Genomic DNA, 12,069 nt, shown 5'->3' on the forward strand with positions numbered 1-12,069 from the left:
AGCTTAACTTTATCAGACTTCTGCCAGATAAACTTATCAGAATACAACCCAGGAGGCCCAATCTCTGTATAAGGTAGGAGTGATTTTGTGAGCCTTGAAATTGGCCTGTGGACAAATCTGCTCTTGCGAATTCGGCTATTCCCCACGGCCCCTCAGCTTTGGCCACCCATGGACATCCTGTGAGGCTGGGGCTGAGTTCTCCAGACCACTCTTCCCAGGCACCCCCTGCCCACTGTCTTTCTTGGTGGTTCAGCTGAAGAAGGACTCCAGGAAGATGGCGAGGCCAGGAAGGAGCAAACCACAGAGGGGTAATTCCTATCCCCATGTCCCTTTGGTATGGCTAAGGTCAGTCTCACTATACCTCCTGCAAGGTACAGTACCAGCTTTGCTCACCTCACAGAGGTGCCAGTTAGCAGCTAGGCCATGACGCTCAGTGGTCAGCCCACGCGCTACGCCACGCTCCACCCGCACCCTGGGTCCCCTCAGCCAAGGCAGTCCTGCTGGGTTGACGCCTCCCTCAGGGGTCTGAGCACCAGCTCCCTTGGGCCCCTCCTTGCCCAGGTGAGACCACATCTTCTCTCTTGTTCCCCCAGCCCCGGGGATGGTAGCTGTTCTTGCAATTACTAATTCTTGAGGTTACTTCAGCTTTCCAATTCCTGGGTAACTAGTCCTGTGTATTGAATGCCATCTGTTTGAAACATCTTAGTGTAGTTTTGTTTTCCTCGCCGGACAAGAATTTTCCTTGGAGATCCCAAATTTGACTGTTCTGATCGTCATGACCAAGTCATAATCTGAACATCCTAGCACTTATTACGCATTTGAGAATGTAAATGTTAACATTTACAGATTGAAAGAAATGACAAGAAAGGGTAAAGTATTAAGGCCGCACTGCAGGTCGGAGCCCACTGGCACATCCTTATGTTACATAATTGTCATCTATGACACCAAATTCTTACATATCAGAAAGACAAAATATTTCTGGTCTAATTTTAGATCTACTGAATTCAAAACAAAAGAATCTTAAGGCCAACTTAGGAAGTCAACAGTGAGAAAACGGACTTGAACGCCAGCCCAGCAGGGAAGGACTCTGGGTAACTTACATGCTCTATTCTGCTTATTACTTAGCTGTGTTAGGTGCGTTAGGGAAATGGTACTATGTTATTTTGGAACTTGGACAGTGTGAGCTCTTTGGGAATTGGAGGATTTTAATTCCTCTCTCATTTCGTCCTCTTGGGGGGTCTGACAACAGCCCACTGAGAACAAAAGACCCCAGGGCAGACGTGGACAAGTGCCCTAGTTCGGGATTTCCAAGGGAGGATCTGGTGTCTTCTCTTCCCCACTGAACACATGATGATGAGGCCTGAGAGCAAATCTTGGTCTGACATCTGCCCAGACAAAGATAGAGAAGGGTGGCAGAAAGAAGTAGCCCCCGAGGGGCTGGCAAGGCCCACTCTCAGCAACGGCCTATCCAGGTAGGCTGTCTGCAAAAAGACGACAAGAGCGACAGAGTGACCAGGTGTGGCATGAACTTTTTGATCACAGGGACCAGAACTGCTCACTAATGCAGTTCCCAGGCTCAGACCGGTGATTGCGAAGTCATCCTCCTTTGGGGAGTCTGTTGTAGAGAGGAGGCAGCAAAAAGGCAAAATCACAGAGAGCAAAATGATCCCCTCTTCTGCAGGGGACGGGGATAAGAATGTGAGATGAGGAGCAAATGCCTTTTGCATTCCCTCACCTATCTTTACCTCTTTCCACTCTTGCAGGCCCCACATCTAGTCCAATCCAGTATGGGCTACCCTAGAGACCTGGCCCTTCACAGACCACCCCCCTCTCCAGCCCCCACTGTCGCTGGCTTCACGGAAGCCATTTGCAATCTCCTCTGATCTCCTACAAGAAATTTCTAAGTGAAACCCCCCCACCTCCATCAACCCATAAATAGTGTCCAATGTCCTGCAAGGCTTCAGAGGTAAAGCCCAGCCCTCGGGGAGCTCAGGAGGTGGCGGAAAGTCAAATATCAAACAATTGGAAAGGAGGATGAGGGCAAATAAGAAGAAATGTACGGTGCTACCACAAGTTCTCATCACAGGACTAACTTCCTCTGGGGAATTGGGGAAGACTCCTGAGGTTGGTGGAGAAGCTAGGACCTGGAAACCAAGTAGGTGTTGATGATGTGATGGGGGAGAGATTGTTCCCAACAGAACAGGCTCTAGGGCACCGGGCACCAGGCAAGGCCAGAGAATGGAAGAAAGTTGCTCAGGAGGAAAGACTGGTTCATGGTGAGACGGAGAGGTGAGCAGGGGCACTTGCGAGGCTTGGGACTTCATGGTCAGGGAGAAAGGAAGCTCCCACGGGGCTAGGCTGGATTGTGACATAGTGAGGGAAGCATCTTTATAAAATACCCCTCAACAATATGGGCTATCTAAGTGCTCTCTTGTATAATCCAGGTAAGCAATGAAGGAAAATTGAACACGGGTTTACAATGGGAGCACGATGGAATCAAGCTTTCCAGAAAACGTTTGTTTCCCCGTGGTGCTTGGGATAAAATCAAACTCCTTAATCTACCTAAAAGGTCCTTTGTAGGGACTTCTGGGTTGCTCAATCGGGTGAGCATCAGACTATTGTTTTCAGCTCAGGCCATGATCTCAGGGTCATGAGATCAAGCCCTATGTCGGGCTTCTTGCTCAACAGGGAGTCTGCTTGAGATTCTGTCTCCCTCTCCCTCTGTCCTTCCCACTGCTCACTCACTTTCTCTCTCTTCTAAACAAATAAATAAAATCTTTTTAAAAAATTAAAAAATAAAAGGTTCTTTGGAAGTTGCTGGCATCAATGTTCCTTTTGTCACCTCTCATCTCCTTCCAGGTCTCCTCCTAATTCCTGTCAGCTAAAGCCGCATGAAAGCACTTGCAACTCCCATAAGAGGCCATCCTTACGTGTCTCTGGGCTTTAGCACATGCTGTTCCTCCAGCCTCGAATGCCCTTCCTTGCTGCCTTAGTGAACTCCTACTTATCTGTCAAGGCCCTACTCAAATGTCACATTCTTTGGGAAACCTTCTACAAGAACCACATTTCCCCCCCATAACTACCTTCCCCCAGGCAGCAAAGGTACCTACCTTCCCCGTAGCAGTCACCATATCGTACAGCCATTTTCCTCCCATGATCACCTCCCACTCTATAAGGGTGGCAACAGGTGCTATTTGCCATCCTATCCTTAGTGCTTTGTACACGGCGATCCCACAACAAACTCTGGTTCAAATGAATGGGATCATATACTTGGGAACAAGCTTACTTAACTCCTTGGTGAAAAATGCAGAATTTGTGGAACTCACATCTGCCAAGTTCTAATAAAATGTCAACAATGTGTAGCCACTCATGGCCTATTATCAAGGGAATGTCTGTTCAGTAAGTAAATAGTTGTCTTATTCGTTAGAATAATATACAAGTAACGATTTCTTAATTTTCTTATTTTTCTCACATTAGTCGAACTGTCTAGAGTTGTCTCCCTGTGACCCTGCCCACGGAATCAGACTACACAACCCAAATGCAGGAACAAAAGGGCTCCCCAAGGCAACTGCTTGTCTTCTCTAGTCTTGCCCATGATTTGTTAAATCATAGGAAAGGCACAGGGGCCCAGTTTGAAGAAAAGGTATTCGTTTCCATGAATATGGAATAAGGCTGAGATTTGGAGGCACCTGCTTCCAAAAGCATCAGAGTCACAGCCCAGACTTACAGGTAAAAAGGTGTCCACCCCATTCCGAGGCTGGTAAAGTAGAGATGAAAATCCCCACACTTACTGCCCCATGAGATTTCTGTGAACACATGAGATCAACTACACAAACGTAAGGTGTTGGTCAAGGTCCCCCCGGGGTACCAGATGAAACTTTTTGATTAGCTCTTGTGCCCTGTCCTCTGCCTCCACAGTCACATTCACCTGGCGGATGTGCATTTGGTCCAGGTGTTGCTCCATGCCCCTCTCCTCCCTGATGTCCGGCCACAGAGCTTGGTCTTCCCGAATCCCCCATGAATCTGAGTTGGGCTCCATGGCCCTGAAGTTCAAGGGTTCAGAGGACTTGCAAATAGCAGAAATGGCTAGAACAAACGGATGCTCCCTGATTCATTCTCTCCAACCATCCCAGATTCCTCTCTCCCCAGTTCTTCTTGCCTACCTCCTTCCTTCTCTCTATCCCACTTCCTAAGCTGAGAGCGCAGCACTCTCATGCCACAGAATACCTTACGAGAGAGCATGACAGAGTCAAAGAAGGAACTGGACTGAAGGAGAAATGTGCCATTAGTGAAATCTGGGCCCTGGGCCATAGGAGCCCCCTCGAAGTCCTGACACAGAGATGCAGCTACGCGGACGTTGGGTCCCCGAGCAGCTCACTGGCTGATGCAGCAGCCTGGGGAAGCAGAGGGGACATCCCCGGGTGAATTTCCTGGAGGGAATGAGCGGTTCACAGGCAGCTTGATGGATAGCCTTGCTCCGTCCACCTGACCTTGGGTAGCGGCACAGCTGGCCATGCCATCTGAGCCTCGCAGAGTACAGCAGTCCCAGCAGGGTGCTCTGGATAATGTGTATTATGAACGGCAGTGTCATTCCCTTAAATCACACTGCTGTCACTTGGCAAGGCCATCCACTGATGCTCAAAGGCCCCACTTCCTCTCCTTATCTCATAGCCGGGGGGGGATGCCAAACTCAACCATAAAACCATTGGCTTCCAAGAAAACGAATCATTCCCTTCTGCACAAGTTACGCAGTGTCATTCCCTTAAATCACACTGCTGTCACTTGGCAAGGCCATCCACTGATGCTCAAAGGCCCCACTTCCTCTCCTTATCTCATAGCCGGGGGAGATGCCAAACTCAACCATAAAACCATTGGCTTCCAAGAAAACGAATCCATCAGACAAGCCAGTATATACAGACAGAAGCTGAGGCCGGAAGAGGCAAAGCAGAGTGATGTCCACTGTCCCAGTGTCCCAGTTCCAAACACGGAAAACCTACTGTGGATAGGGGGCTACAGTCCAACGGTGGGGTTTGGGCAAAGGGCAAAGGGCAGCCCTGTTAGGGGTGTGTGATTGGCCACCAGCCAGCCCTGCAACCAGGGTCCTTTCTGGCCAAGAGATGGGAGTCTTGCAAGGAGGCTTGAGTGGGAAATGAAAGGGGAGCTTGAGTGGGAAATGAAAGGATGCCCAAAGCATCCACTCCCTTCCCCCAGCCAAAAGACCCCCACGTGGTTCACTGCATCCAGGCCAATCACAGTCCACAATGAGGTTGGACTGGATGTATGTTTTCCTGGCTAGAGTCCTTGTTAATTTCCATGCAACTTCTACACAATTAATACGTACTCATCACTGAAAGAAAGCGCAAAGAGGTAGTTTCCCCAAATGGCGTCATCCAGGGGTCACTGCCATTTTTTTTCCGTTCATTGCCAACGAAAGCCTGGCAAAAGCTTCCCTCCCCACCGCTTGCTTCTTAATACACTAAGGTGACTGGGCTCTGAGCCTCTCCTGGAGGATCCAGCTGGGGCAGAAGCTGGGCCACAAGGGCTCAACTTGGGCAGGCTGTCCTTGGAGGCCGACACCAGACCCCCTCATTTCCTTCTCAGGGTGGAGAACTTGCACATTTTAAAAGGTAAAGACCATCATGAAGCCAACCGCCATCTCTTTCAAAAGGGACTCGGAAAACTCCAAGAATCCAAGGACAGCTCAGAGGGGGAGGGAGGAAGACCACCACAAGCCTAAAGGAAACACACCGAGGGATCTGTGATAGCAGAATCGGAACTGGTTGGGGGTGAGAGAGATCTCATCTTTTACAGAGTCCCTACCTAGCCGTTGATTACAGCAAACTTTCCCCCAGCTCCCGCCATGCCTGCGTAACTTGTGCAGAAGGGGTAAATGTTCATATGGTCTCCCTTCCATCCTGAGCAGCAGGGGGGTGGGACACTAGAAGTGTGAACAACCTGAAGTATAGAAAACCAGTGATGTGATGTGATGTTGGGTTTTTGTATAGCCATAAATAGGTAAGTATCTCTTTATTGGGTCCTGTATGCAGTTGGACTCAGGCACGCAGCTAAAACCAGGGCAAAGTAGGATTGATACTACTTTGCAAAAAAAGAAAACCCGTTCCTATTTTGTATATTCTCATCCCCCAGCCCACGTGGACCACAGCCCCCTCAACAGTGATAATAATATGAGAAGGAGGAGGGGGCGGAGGGAAAAAAGGAAGAGGGAGAGGAGGAGGAGGAGGAGGGTAGAATTCCTTCCTTGAATTCATATTGCAGTGCTGGCCAAGCAGCAATATTAGGCATATCCACCCCAAGGGCATCCCATTGCTAGCCCATTCGTTCATGCTAATCCCGCATATTCCTGGCTTTTTCTTCTTGCCCTTTGTTCCATGTGGCCAACCTCTGCAGCTAAACCTTTCTTAGCATTTCTTTTTCTTTCATATTTTTTTAAAGATTCTATTTACTTATTTGAGAGAGAGAACAAGCAGGGGAGGAGCAGAGGGAGAAGCAGACTCCCCACTGAGCAGCGAGCCCAATGTGGGGCTCGATCCCAGAACCCATGACCCGAGCTGAAGGTGGACGCTTAACAGACTGAGCCACCCTTTCTTAGCATCTCTAAGCCCATCTAAGATGGTTCATTAAACAAGCCCACTCAAGACTCTGATTGAAGCTGCCCTCGGTAATAGTGTAGCCTGAACAACTCCAGCTTTGGGCAGTATACCACTCAAGTAAACTTAGAGCAAAATCCCCAGCTTCCTTCTCCAGCCACAGGAAAAATAGGCACTGCTAGGTTGGCTTATGGATCCCCTTGGAGTCCTAAGTTTTAGTCCTTGGAATAGATGCCATCGCATAGCAGAGACTAAAGAGAGAAACTACCAATGTCCTACATCCCAAACTGGAACCTATCCCTGAGAATCTCCTGGACAGAAACAGGAGTGATACCACATATGTCAGCCCCTAAGTTTTCCTGAGAACCCCCAGTCCCTCTTGATGTCTCCGCATGTGCACAGGGGCCCAGGGGAATATCCACTGGTACTCTCAATCCAGCTAATGCTTCAGAGTCCAGGCTACGGAACCCAAATACCCTGGACAAAGCACAGAAGGACATCTCAGATGCCTTGCTCTAGTCTTCCCAGAGCTTGAGAAAGAGGAGAGAATTCGGAGATTCGGGGTGCTGATGGACATGCTCCTGGGTAACTTTTATTTGTTCTTTACGGCTGAAATCAGACATCACCTCATCCAGGAAGTCTTCTGTCATGCACGAGGTTAGGCTCCCATCCTCTGCGCCCTCAAAGCATCATGCGCTTCCCACCTAGACTTATTACACTATATTGTAAGTTCCCAGAGACCTCTCTGCTCCCCAAAACACACTAGACTATGTGCCTTTGAGCCTAGGGGCTGTGTCTTACTGGTCCCTCTGAAAGGTTATTGCAGTGACGTCTTATATTTGCTAGTGGTCTGGACACCCCTAACCCCAAATTTGAATTTTAAGACCTGGCTTGTGCCTATCTATACCAAGACTAACATATTTCCGCTCACCCTCACCCCTAATTGCTGCAGCTAGGGGAAATGAGAAGTGGGAATTGAAAAACAGGTCTCTCCAAGGCCAAACCAATAGAAGAGGGTTTTATAATGTCACAGTCAAGGTCGGGAAAGAGACAGACACTCTTCCAGCATAATAAAGTTCAAAAATTATGCTAGCAGTAAGACCTGAATCTTGTATGTAGATCACGGAAGTCTGTGGGTAGGAGATTAACACTTGCAGCGTAAGTGATTTGTTGTTTGAAGTAATTTGGGATGGTCATAGAGGAAAAGAAAGTAAAAAAAAAAAGGCTTCCTACCCAGAGAAGCGTCCCCTCTTTTCTCTTCTCTGACTTCTAGACTCCAACTCTTCCCCTCATTCTGAGCATCAGTAAAATGAATGGAGACTTTAAGATAGAGGAACTGGGACACCCCAACCAAGGGAATAGTCCTAACCTGGGAAAGGAAGAAAACAACATGAAGCAGAATGAACATAAGAAACAGGACTAAGTGAGAGATCTGGTCAACCAAGAGGACCACCATGTGGGGGCCAACACACCAAAGGTCTGATCTTGGTATGATGCTGAAGTTTAAGCTAATTAGTTTGAAGCCACAATGCCCACCCCTCACCCCGTGACCACTCCAGCTCTATATGGTTTATATTCTATCACAGGGACCTGGATTGAAGAACACACTGAACTTCCCTTGAGGTCACGTGTGTGTTGTACACGTGTGAGCACATGTGAACAGGCACTTGACTGGCAAAGGAAGAGAAAAATTAGCCCTCCTTCCCCAGGTCAACAGCTGGCACCTCAGATACCTCTAGGGTCCCTGACAGGGAGGTAAGGGGACATCTGGAGGAGGGTACCCAGCCTCAAGGGAGACCACAGTCTAGTGTGGCGGGTAACTGAGAGGTCATTAAGCATCTACAATATAGTACAGAAAGTGTTCCATAGGAGTGCCAGGATGCTTTGAGNGAGGGTACCCAGCCTCAAGGGAGACCACAGTCTAGTGTGGCGGGTAACTGAGAGGTCATTAAGCATCTACAACATAGTACAGAAAGTGTTCCATAGGAGTGCCAGGATGCTTTGAGGACACAGAGAAAGGGCACCTTAGGGCTTAGGAAGGCTTTTTGGAGAAGGTGAGATCTATGTTGAGCTCTGAAGATCAAGTAGAAGTTAACCAGAAGCGTGTCCCTAAAATACCCCACCCCCACCCCCACGCTTGGAGAACAGCTGCAAGGCTTCCTGTGGGTCTAAAATAAGGAGACCCACTGTGGAGTCACATACAGCTCGATGTGTCAGAGCCTGTTTATTCCCCTCGTGGATCCCCACGGCTCACAGACCCTCTCACTTACCTATGCTCCTGGAGGTGGTCCCAAATCCTTTCCCTGGAGCTGCCGAAGTGGTCCAATGCTGTTCGCTGGGATGAGAAGATGGATTTGCAGTGTCCACACAGCCAGGGAGCCGCACTCCGGAGCCGGCCCCGGCCTGGCCCCTTGGAGCGCACTGAAGTCGTGCCAGACACGGGCTAGGCTGCTTGCTCAGACTGCAAGAGGGAGAAGTGTGCTGTGAGCATCCTGGAGCCCAGCCAGGCCTCTCTGGCGAGGCAGGCAGGTGGAGGAGGAGCTGGAGAGAGCCTTGTAAAAACTCCAGAGGATCAAATTAACTCCCAAGGAGCCGTAAACCCAGCGGGCTGACCGCCACCTCTAGGTCCACTGCATAGCGGCACCCAGGCTGGTGACGGGACCTGCCCCTCACTACAGTCCTCTGCATATGCCCCTAATTAACATCACCTTGCTGCTTAAACTTGCACTGGACCCCTGCCCAGCAACGCACCCTGAGTAGAGTCCTCTGCTATGGAACTATTATCTTGCTTTAGGCTTTTTTAAAAATACAATTTCTATTGAGGTGAAATTCACATAGCATAAAATGAATCCTTTTAAAGTGAACAATTCAGTGGCATTTAACACATCCACAATGTTGTGCAATCACCACCTCTATCTGGTTGTGAAATACTTTCATCGCCACAAAAGGAAACCCTATACCTATTAGACAGTTACATTCCATTCCCCTCTACCCCCAGCACCTGACGCACACAACTTGGATCCTATCTCTACAGATTTGTCTATTCTGGATATTTCATTTAAATGTCATCATACAATATGTGACATTTTGTGTCTGGTCTCTTTCACTTACCATAATGTTCTCTACGTTCATCCACATTGTGGCACATATTAGGACTTCATTCCTTTTTATGATCAAATAATAGTCCATTGTATATATACACCATGATTTGTTTATCCTTTGTTGATGGACATTTGGATTGTATCTACCTTTTGGCTCTCGTGAACAGCGCTGCTGTAAATATTTGAGTACTTGTTTTCAATTCTTTGGGACAGAGATGTAAGAGTGAAATTGCTGGGTCATGTGCTAATTGTATGTTTAACCTAACTTAAACATATGTTTACTATGTTTTTCACTGTGGTTGAACCATTTACATTCCCACTAGCAATGCATAGAGTTCCATTTCTGCACATTCTCTCCTAAACGTCTTTTTTTTTTTTCCTTAATAGCAATTTTTACAGCTGTGAAGTGCTATCTCGTTGGGCTTTTCACTTGCATTTCTTAAATGACTAATGATGTTGAGCATCTTTTCATGTGTTTGTTGGCCATTTATATATCTTCTTTGCAGAAATGTCTATTTAGATATTTTGCCCATTTTTCAGTTAGGTTGTCTTCTTGTTGAGTTGCGAGATTTCTTTATATATTCTAGATACAGGACCCTGATTAGACATACGATTTGCAAATATTTTCTTGTATTCTGCAGGTTGTCTTTTGATTTATTGATAATGTTCTCTTTTTTTTTTTTTTTAAGATCTGGAGCACATTTTTAAATTAAGCTTCATTCCAGTATAGTTAACATACAGTATTATACTGGTTTCAGGGGTACAATTCTATACATAACCCAGGGCTCACCATGAAAATTTTGACAAAGTGCAATTTACGTTTTTCTTTTGTTGCCTGTACTTTTTTGTCATATCTGAAAATTCATTGCCAAATCCGAGGTCATGAATATTTGCCCCTATTTTTTCTTCTGAGTCTTATGGTTTTAGGGCTTTTTAAAAAGATACATTTATTTATTTGAGAGAGAGCACACAGGGGGGAAGAGCAGAGGGAGAGAGAGTATTGTTTTTTAAAGATTTTATTATTTATTCCACAGAGATAGAGACAGCCAGTGAGAGAGGGAACACAAGCAGGGGGACTGGGAGAGGAAGAAGCAGTCTCATAGCAGAGGAGCCTGACGTGGGGCTCGATCCCATAATGCCGGGATAACGCCCTGAGCCGAAGGCAGACGCTTAACCGCTGTGCCACCCAGGCGCCCCAGGGAGAGAGAGTCTTAAGCAGACTGTGCACTGAGTGAGAAGCCCAACACGGGGCTCGATCTCACAACCCTGAGATCATAACCTGAGCTGAAACCAAGAGTCAGATGCTTAACTGACTGCACCACCCAGATGCCCCTGGTTTTAATTCTTACACTTCCGTCTTTGATCCATTTTGAATTCATTTTTGTGTATGGTGTGAGGTAATGGTCCAACTTCATTCTTTTTCAGGTAAATTTCCAATTGTCTCAGCACCATTTGTTGAAAGACTATTCTTTCCCCATTGAATGATCTTGACATCTATTTCAAAATACATTGGCCATAGATGCATGGGTTTATTTCTGGATCCTCAATTCTTTTCCATTGATACAGCTATCGATCCTATCCCAATATCACACTGTTTTGATTACTGTAGCTTTATAATAAGCTATAACATCTCTTTCCTTAATCTTGTCTGAACTCAGTCGAGGAGAGGTGGCCTGAATCAGTATTCCCTTTCCTAACTGGAAAACTCATAAGCAACACTTACTCTCAAATGTCCTTTGAAATTGTGGAGTATGGATCTAATTCAGGGTAAAAATGGAGAGAGGGAAGAGTGAGAGTGATGAAAAACGGTGTAAAAATTTTCCCCTTCAACGGGAGGTTGGGCAAGATGGATGAAGGGGAGTGGGAGATACAGGCTTTCTGATATGGAATGAATAACTCACAGGGATGAAAGGTACAGCATTGAGAATATACTCAATGATATTGTAATAGCATTGTATGGTCACAGATGGTGAACATAGCATATTGTACAGACTTGTGAAATCACTGTGTTGCACATTCGAAATTAATGTAACATTGTGTGTCAACTATACTTCAATAAATAAATAGACAAGGAAATAAAATCTCCCCCTTTAGTTCCTCATAAAAAGGAGGAACATAATGTAGTGAAAAGAATATGGGCATGGGGGGGAGGTTAAGATGGCGGAGGCGTAGGGGACACCTTTTTCAGCCGGTCCCCTGAGTTGAGCTGGATAGGTACCAGACCAGCAGGAATATCCACGGAATCAGCCTGAGACGCAGGAAGATACATCTGGATCTCTACAAATGAACATCTCCAGCGCTGAGTATCGAGGTACGAAGCGGGGAGCCGTGAAACCGCGCACAGATATCGGAAGCTAAAC

At 47.0% G+C, this 12,069-nt stretch overlaps 1 protein-coding gene across 6 annotated transcripts in view; it reads right to left on the reverse strand.

Annotated features, from left to right (window-relative positions):
• CALN1 (calneuron 1) overlaps window positions 1-9,123 on the reverse strand; it is a 478,931-nt gene extending 469,808 nt beyond the window's left edge. For 2 of the 6 annotated variants that reach the window (XM_034670027.1, XM_034670026.1), the window contains exon 1: window positions 8,879-9,101. The gene's annotated coding sequence lies outside the window, so the exon portion shown is untranslated. Of the gene's footprint in view, window positions 1-7,841; window positions 7,978-8,878 lie in introns of all 6 variants that reach the window. The other 4 variants (XM_034670028.1, XM_034670029.1, XM_034670025.1 and 1 more) reach the window with 4 other exon arrangements.
• Window positions 9,124-12,069: the final 2,946 nt, after the last annotated feature.

This window comes from Ailuropoda melanoleuca, chromosome 10 (genome assembly GCF_002007445.2).
Source record: "Ailuropoda melanoleuca isolate Jingjing chromosome 10, ASM200744v2, whole genome shotgun sequence".
Lineage (NCBI taxonomy): Eukaryota > Metazoa > Chordata > Mammalia > Carnivora > Ursidae > Ailuropoda > Ailuropoda melanoleuca.